Raw genomic sequence first — 9231 nt, forward strand, 5'->3', positions numbered from 1 at the left:
CCTCTCCGAGATGATCACTATTCTAATGTTTTAGACTTCCCTTTTCACAAATTATTGGTTATCAACTGGGTTCATTCCACTGTATTGCTATTTGCCTTATATGCTCATTAATTCTTTTCTTTTCTTTTCTTTTCTTTTTCGGTAAATTTTTTGTATATAAATACAAAGTCATGTTCCAGGACCTTTTGTTTTATCCATTTCAATTCTGTTTGATGTGCACCTTACATTGGGCCTGTCAGTGGCATCAGATAGGCTATACTCTAGTGAGCTCAGATAATCATTCAACCTACAGTAATTAAAATGAGCCCCAAGTAACTGGCCCTGTAACAGCCCCTCAACAGCAGCTGGTACCAGGCATTCCTGTAATGTGCCCCTTTAAGCTCCCTAAAGGTGGAGAATCCCAATTGCTGACAATCACTCTTCTTCTGATAGAAACACGAGTTTTGCACAGCTTTGTAAATGAGTTCCTGCAGTTTCCCACCCACCCTGTTTCATACTCCAGGCCCTCTGGAATCTTCCCCATCCCAGAACGCTGCGGCATTCATGATGCATAATTTTAAGGGTCAATTTGACTGGGCTAAGGGATGCCCAGATTGCTGGTAAAACGTCATTTCTGGATGTGTCCATAAGGTGTTCTTGGATGAGATGAACATTTGAATTGGTGGCCTGAATGAAGTAGCTGGCCCTCCCTGACGTGGGCGGACCTCATCCGATCCACTGGGGGCATGAGGAGAACCCAAAGGTGGAGGAAGGGAGAATTGACGCTGTCTCTCTGGCTGACGACTTGAGCTGGGACATCAGTCTTCTCCGGCCCTCAGACTGGGACTCATACCGCTGAAGCCCCTGGTTCTCAGGCCTTGGGGCTTGGACAGGAGCTACCCCGCTGGTTCTCCTGGGTCTCCAGTCTGCAGATGGCCGATCAGGGGACTTCTCTGTCTCCATAATTACATGACTACATAATTACAGTCCCTTCCTTATAATAAATGTGTGTGTGTGTGTGTGTGTGTGTGTGTGTGTCCCACTGGTTCTGTTTCTCTGGAGAACCCTGAGTAACACACCATAGACACGAGACCGAATTCTCCCTAAGATTTCCAATCATTCCACCCCCTGCAGCCTTTCTACAAATCCTTGAGGAAGAGGGACCCAGAAGTATTCTGCCACCCACTGGGCTGGCTGGAGAATCAGAGAAAAATCAGAACCACCAGACCAGCTTCATGCAGCTGACACAAGGCAAAGCATGGGAAGTCCCCCTGCCCCCAGAACCTCAGAGCCCCCCACAGACAGCGGGTCTTCCAGGAGAGAGCTTACAGAAAGGAGAGACAGAATTTATTAGCCGTCTCCTTGGCCTGCCGTTCCTGACTTCCTTTGGGCTCACCAGACGTCGCTAGGCGCCAGACACATATGCACGCTGCCATTTGCGTGTCTGTGTTAAAGTTGACTTAATTAGGAGAGTTTACCTAAAATAAATGCTTAAATGAATTCTCTTAGTGGTGCAACATTTTTGTCTACTGTCTATAGCTGTGCCTTGTGGCTGGAAAAGGACAGGACACATGAAGTGTGCAGCCGCTCTGAAATCATGTTTACACGCATTGATGTGCAGTCAGCAAAGAGAATGGGACTGGGGTCGAGTGAACTCCTGTAGGATAAATAGAGATAAATAATTCAGATTCTCATTAGAATAGAGGCACAGGGCTGCGGTGCACGGAGCGCCCTGCCTTTGTGTGAATTGGTATGCAGTCAGGAGCCAAAGCATGTAATCGAGCATTAATATTAACATAAATCAGAGGCAGGAATTAGCAATATTTCTCAAGTCTTATAGGGTAACTGAATTCGCACTATATTGTTTCGTCCTCCTGGGCATTTTAGTAATCGTGTAATAGAAATGTTGAGGTAGTTGAGATATTCTTTCTATGACTGTGAAAGGATTTTTAACACAATGTCTTTGGTAGACAGTTTTGATAGAATGCGTGGAACAAAAAGAAATATGCCTATTTTGGTAATGTGGGTATGTTTCATTAGATCAGCCTGCAGCGATATGACATTACATTCTAAAAGGAATACAATTAATAACAATGAGAGATTTTTAGCTCTCAGAGCGTAGCTGGAGGAACGAAGCCCGATGTCAGGGCAATTAAGCGAAGACACTGCACTACCTTTGTCTGTATACCCTGGAACATCACCCGGTCTCAATGTGTTGAATTGTCATTTCTTTAGCGTAGAATTTGTCATTTATTTTGATGTTTCCTGTAATTCAGACCACCATCAGAAAAAAAATGATTTTTCCTCTCTTTTTTACGCAGGTAAGAAAAAAACCTTTTAAAATAACTAGCTCGTAGAAATAAACATTTCTTTGGATGGGCATCGCTTCCATTTCTCTAGAAGGGAATGAATGACCGCAGGTGACATGCACCCAGTAACTGTTGGGGACGAAACCAAATGGAACCATCCCATTGGTGCAGCAGAAACGTATTTTAAAAACCTCGGAAGCGTGTCTAGTCCCTGCTGTATAGAACAGCAACCCAGCAAAAGAAGTTGCACTTGGAGACCATTAAAATAATCAGCCAGGATATTATTTTATTCAGCGTTAACCTTTATGTTTTATGTTAAATGACAGTGAAGGTTCTGGAACACGATGAATCCCCAGAGTCCCGGTAGCCGAGATTTCTTTTATCTCTAAAGAGGTTTCATTTCAGTCTGCGACGTGGAAACTGCTTCTGGCTCCCTTCACTGGTCCTTTTTAATAGGCATAGCAAAAGATAAAATGGTTTGAAACATGAAAACTCTGGTTTTAAAACAGAAGGTATGAAGAGGCTGGTTGAAAGCCCCATTTGGGTGTGTCCTGTCTGCGTCCAGCTTCCTGATCCTGGATCTGTCTGGGCAAAGGGGGAGGTCACAGGGGTGGAGAAGGTGGGGAGAGAGCGAGAGGGCATGCCAGAGACCCGCAGCCACTGGTCCCGCTGCCCCAATGATCCTGATGGACTTTTCCTGGCCACCATCCACAGCCCGTCGGCAGGCGTCTGGCTGCAGAGCCTCAGCCTGGGAGGGATTAATGCCTGACTCCATTTCCACTCATGAGTAATGTATTAAAATTTTGTAGCTAATAAATTCTTCATCTGAGAGGCTCCAGGTTACTTCTGACTTACACGGCGACCTGGTTAATGTCACACCAGCCTGCGCTGGGTTCCCAAGGCTTCTGCACGCAGCCAGCCGGACTGCCAACTCCCTCTTCCTGTGACCACCGGTTAGTTCCTGCATAAATGCAGAAGCACACACCTCTTCAGACAATTAAATCACACCAAACTGCCCGGGGACTTAGACCTGCGAGGGTTATGTGAGCGGTCCCCCTCCCTGGCTAAGTATTATTGACAAACCCATCAAGGGCAGTGATGCATTGGTTTCCACCCTACCTAGAAGGACACTGGGGCAGCGGTGACATGCTGTCACCGTGGTAACTGCGGCTGAAGTGAACAGCCTGTTAGGACGGGTGACCTCTGTTGGCAGTGAGCCTAGAGATGTCGCACTTGCCTGGCTGCCATGTCACGGGGACTCCGGTGCAGCCCGGTGCCCTCCGATGGATTCATTAGGCCCTAAACGTATCGATCGCTCCAATTTGCAGGAATTTATTATATTGATATTGGACTGATTAACATTTTGTGCCAGACTGGTTCGGTATGCGCTTGTAACAGCTTTTAATGATTAATTGACTTTTATGATTCCATCTCAGGGCTGTCAGTGAGCTGTGAACTGTGGACAGGCTCGCTGCTGGGCTGTCTCTCGAGTGGCACGGGGCAGTGATTGAATACCTAGGAAATTAGTGTCCTTGCTGGCTCATTTTATGAAAGATAAATGCTATGACATTTCACGCAGACCTTAATTTAGAACAGAACTAAGCAGATCGTTTTGCAATTTGATCCTAAACAGGTAAATAGCACAACTTGTTTAGCATTTTACAAGTTAAGCACGCAGAAAACAGAGGCAGTCCATGGGAAGCCCGCAGAAGGTAAAATGAAATAATACGGGCCGGACCGCGCAGCATTTTAATAATCACGTAATATGTGAGAGCCAACATCAGAGCCCATTTTTCAGCCCACAATATACAGCTCTCATTCACTCGGTGCTGAGCCCAGGCTGCACCATTTGGCAGAAGCTGAAAAGTTAGCATTCACCTTCCCGGCTGCAGGCAGCCCTGCAATATCGCCTGGTGAGTCGAGGAAAACACATCGGCTGATTTGCCACAAAAGTAAATAGCAGAGGAAGGGACGGGCTCTCGTTTAATATGTGCCCCGACATGGAATAAAGGGAATATCACACTCAGCGCGGTTTATGTGGTGCCTAAAACAACTGTAAACATTATGAAAAGACAGCGGGAGAAGACGAGAATTTATTGTGTTCTCGAAAGACGGCGAGAGAGGGGCACGCGGGCTGGGGCTGCCAGCCCACACCTTCCCGCATTCATATTTAAAGCATATTTCCTTTCTTTCATTTTAATTAAAAGACTTAAGTTAGGGAGAAACTGTCTAAACATCATGTCAAATTATTCATGTTTGTACATATAAGGAATAAAATGAAATGGTTCTCCCGTGCACGGCTCTTTACCCGTTCCGGATTTCTCTATCACGTGACGTACAGAGTAAGGACACCTTTTTTTGATGTGCAGTTGTCAGTTGCTAAGGTGGAACCCAACGTATGCATATACATATTTTATTGCTCTAGTCTGAGATACACGCAGACCATAGCATCTTCATTTTCTCCAGCTCCCCGCTGGTGTCAAGCACGGGGGTCACGGAGTCAGGTGCCCCAAAGACACCAGAAACTCCATCTTGTTGCCTCGCTCATTTCTGACAAAGGCTTCTTCCTCGGCTTGTAGAGAAACTACCCTAATATCTTTTCCACTTGTGGATAGAACTACGGCTTTGTTTTTGTGATTCCTTTAACCGGTGGAAAGCAGAGCTCGCTCGGCATCTTGATCTCTGTGTATTTACATATGCAGATACACAGGCAGTCTCTGAATGTATGTAGGTCACCTGCGTGGTCCGCAGCGCCTTCACCTGACTCTCCCTAATTCTAAGGCTTGCTCGGCATTGGTTGCCGTCGGCAGCACCTCTGTCGCCCCTCTCAGAGCACAAAGTACAGAGGAGGTGAGAGCCCCGGAAACCCTCAACATGCCTCTCTCCTGTTTGGAAATTGAGAAAGCGGAAACATACTTGCTTTCGTTGGATCACAATCTTGAACAGCAAAAGACGTTTGAAACATCTGCCCTTCCTTTGATTGGCTTTACATCTCCTCTCTTTTTGGCTACTGTTCATTATTCTGCATTTTACTCATTACCGAGAAATACTTTGCAAGCCAATATTTTCATATGCTGAAGGCTGACTTGGATTCAGCGTATTTAATCTGATCCAGCCCCACACAAACCCGTAATAGACTATGACACACCACACATAGATAAACTCTATAGAGACAACTGGGTTTCATGCCCAAGGACCTGATTCTCTCCATTGTGCCAGAAATACCAGATCCCCAGGCACGGAGGAGGGAAATGGGTCTCTCTCCAGTTTCTTCCTTTTATTGGAAAGGGGAAAGGGAAGAACCCGGCCCCATCCGGAAGTCTGTCCTGGGTTCATGCTGCAAGGCTGCAGCGGAGTTTCCTCTATGTTTGGAAATACACACGCACCCAGGCACACACACCGATACCTCAGACCCATCAACTGCATGTCAATTCTCTGCCATCAGGGGGTGAGGGGAGTCCATCCTTTTGGTGTCTCATCAGCACCATATGCTCTCAAATTAGAATTCAGATTTCTTAACTTGCTCAGAACCATTGGTTTCCTCTCACCTGCATTTGTTCAGCAAGGAGAATTTTCAGGAGTCACTGAATACTCTCTCGCCTCTTTCCTTCCAATCACTAATCGAATAGCTTTCTGTATCTATTTTATCTTCTGGTTCTGCTGTCAGATACCTGTCACACTATTAGCAGGAATTCCATGAAAAATTTAACAGGAAAAAAAATGTTGATTCCCCCGAGTGGACGACTGGAATACATTCTCTCCTTATCCCATGGTTATTACCCTTCAAAATGCTTGCCTTTTAGTGAGCATTTTAACTCAGGCAGAGAAAGGTACAGAAAGTGTGGGAAATGATCTTATTCTAACACCTTAGGAAAATGTTCAAAAGTTCAAGTAGAAAAAAATCAATATTTTGAGGACTTCCCTGGTGGTCCAGTGGTTAAGGCTCTGTGTTTCCAATGCAGGGGTGTGGGTTAGACCCCTAGTTGGGGAATTAAGATCCCACATGCCGAGCGGCGTGGCCAAAAAAAAATATTTTTTTATCTGTATGTTTTATTAGTAAGATCTACCTAAAGAGCCACTGTGGCATACTTTATTTTATAGTCATAAATATGACAACAATCTGTATTAGATTACTTATATGTAATAGAAATGCTACTATCAACTATTTTATATATATATATATATATATATATATATATATTTTTTTTTTGTGGTATGTGGGCCTCTCACTGTTGTGGCCTCTCCCGTTGCGGAGCACAGGCTCTGGACGCGCAGGCCCAGGGACCATGGCTCACGGGTCCAGCCGCTCTGCGGCATGTGGGATCTTCCCGGACCGGGGCATGAACCCGTGTACCCTGCATCGGCAGGCGGACTCTCAACCACTGCGCCACCAGGGGAGCCCTATTTTATATTTTTGATACTAGACTTTCTACTATAGATTGAATTTTTTTTTTTTTTTTTGGCTGCGTTGTGTCTTTGTTGCTGCACACGGGCTTCCTCTAGTTGTGGCGAGCGGGGGCTACCCTTCGTTGCTGTGCGCAGGCTCCTCATTGCAGTGGCTTCTCTTGCTGCGGAGTGCGGGCTCTAGAGGCAAGGGCTTCAGTAGGTGTGGCTTGTGGGCTCAGAAGGTGTGGCTCGTGGGCTCTAGAGCGCAGGCTCAGTAGTTGTGGCGCACAGGCTTAGTTGCTCCGCGGCATGTGGGATCTTCCCAGACCAGGGATGGAGCCCGTGTCCCCTGCATTGTCAGGCAGACTCCTAAGCACTGTGCCACCAGGGAAGTCCCCATAGATTGAAATTTTACTTAACAATGACTGCCTTTAAAATTGAAGGTGCAATCCATCACAATGCTATGATTTTTATTTTATAAGCATATTTGTATGTCTCTGATCTAAACAACATCTGCAGTAACAGGTACATGTATCAATATATTTTCATTCAGTGTCTTAGTCTGGCTGCTCTAACAGAATGTCATAAACTGGGGAGGGGGGGCAATGCTAATAAACGACAGAAATTCATTTCTCACAGGAGGCTGGAGGCTGGCAATCAAGGTGACAGCATGGTTGGGGTCCGGCGAAGACCCTCTACTGGGTTGCAGCCGGCAAACCTCCTGCTGTGTTCATACTTGATGGAAAGAATGGAGGCTAACTCTCTGTCCTCTTCCTAGGAGGGCAGTAATCCCCTTTGTGAGGGCTCCACCCTCACCACCTAATCACCTCCCAAAGGCTCCACCTCCAAATACCATCACATTGGGGAATAAATTTTCAATGTACGAATAGGAGGGTTGGGATACAACCACTCCATCCATAACGTAGGAGAACACACATCTTCTCGGATATTTCAGTAGCCACATGACCCAGAGTTTTAAACCTCATCACTTTTAGCTCTTCACCTACCTTCTTAAGGCCTCAGAAAGGAAGCTTTTATTGGCCTCCATGTTTGGTCTTTGAAGGGACACAAATGTCAGTTAACATTTAGCGTTTCCACACATCTAAGCATCGGCTGAAACGCATTCAGAACATCTGGTCTGAGATGGTGCCTCACTTTTATCTCAATGTTTCGGCAGAGCACAGACAAAAGGACCAACTTCCGAGTCACTGCTGCCTGATCCTCTATTTTTTTCTAGAGCCTAAGACCACGGGGCACATGGGTTCCCTCTGTGGTTGGCAGGGCCAGGCTGGCTGGGCTCTGGGTGGCTTCTGGCCTTTCGGGGGGCGTGGAGGGTCTCTCTCCACTGCGTGGATTGTGAACTGACTGGCTCGCTGGCTCTATGGGGGTGGCTCCCCTGTCCTTCTCCCTGTTCCGGGGTAGAAATAGGTGAGCAAAGGGGGAATGGAGAAGCCCCTCTTTCTTGTCTCCCAGGGGCTTTCTACCAAAATGAATCATTCCTGGGCACCTGCCAGGTCTGGGAGCAGAGGCCCAGGTCCCCAGTGCTGGGTGGAGGGGCCCCAGCAGCTTCTGTGGGAGCAGAGGCTCAGAGTGGCAGAGGGTCTGGCCTTTCACCCTGACTTTTATCAGCAGTGGGGTCCTAGGCGGGCCCTGTTCCCTCGCTGGTATCCTTCCCTTCAGCCCTAAGTGATGTCCTTTCCACAACGCTCTGCAGCCCTGCTGTCCCACTGCTGCTCTGGTGGTTAGCTCTCACCTCTATCTCCGCCTCAGCATCACCTGAAGTTTCTGACCCACATACTCTGGGATTTTAATGGCGAGCTTGTAAGGAGGAAGGAGGAAATAGGGATGTTTAGGGCGGGGACTCAGAAGCCCACTCTAGATGTAAGGCTGGCCCTAAAGAAGGGTGACCCACGGAGGCCAAGACACCTGACACCCAGTTGCACTCTGGGCTCACACCCGCCAAGGGTCTAGCCCAGGGCTGGTCCAGGTGCTGGATTCCACGGGCAGTGCCTATAGCGTGACTCCATCATAATTCCGCCCAGGTCCACCTTAGTGGAAACAGGCCTCCTTCCAGGAGATTCCGGGCACAGAGCAGTGTACAGGCCTCACCCAGATCTAAGGAAGGGTGAGATGGAGAGCAGAGTCCCAGCGGAGGGGCCGGGCAGGAAGCTGGCACTGACTAGGTCTCCACTGTAAACCAGGCTCTGGGCCAGGAGATGCATAAACAATCTCGGTGTTTCCCAGGCTGCGCTTCTTGTGTCACTGATGGCTGAGGTTGTGAGGTGATCTCAAAGAATTAAGCAAAGTAGATTCAATACAAAGTGTGGGGGGAACGATCCTCCGTTGACTGGCCTTGGAGAGACTCGGCACTGTCTCATGTCATCTTCATCACAAGCTGCTGGGGTCTCAGGGTCTTTGACATAGGAGCATACAGGGCCCTTAGTCCAGCTGGAATCGGACCTGGTCTGGCCCCAAACCTTTGGACCATGCTGTGCTGCCCGGGCCGTGCCCCAGCCTGGGAGGAACGTGTGGGTGTGGAGGGTGTGCAGGTGACAGG

General features: G+C 47.6%; 1 long non-coding RNA gene across 1 annotated transcript; it reads right to left on the minus strand.

Moving 5' to 3' along the window:
- Positions 1–2566: 2566 nt before the first annotated feature.
- Positions 2567–8838, minus strand: LOC125960862 (uncharacterized). The gene is made up of 3 exons (XR_007470959.1): positions 8601–8838; positions 3144–3249; positions 2567–2733 (listed from the first exon to the last, which is right to left on the minus strand). It is a non-coding gene; the product is annotated as an uncharacterized LOC125960862 (long non-coding RNA).
- Between the last annotated feature and the right edge of the window lie 393 nt (positions 8839–9231).

The sequence above is a fragment of the Orcinus orca genome, chromosome 13 (assembly GCF_937001465.1).
Source record: "Orcinus orca chromosome 13, mOrcOrc1.1, whole genome shotgun sequence".
NCBI lineage: Eukaryota > Metazoa > Chordata > Mammalia > Artiodactyla > Delphinidae > Orcinus > Orcinus orca.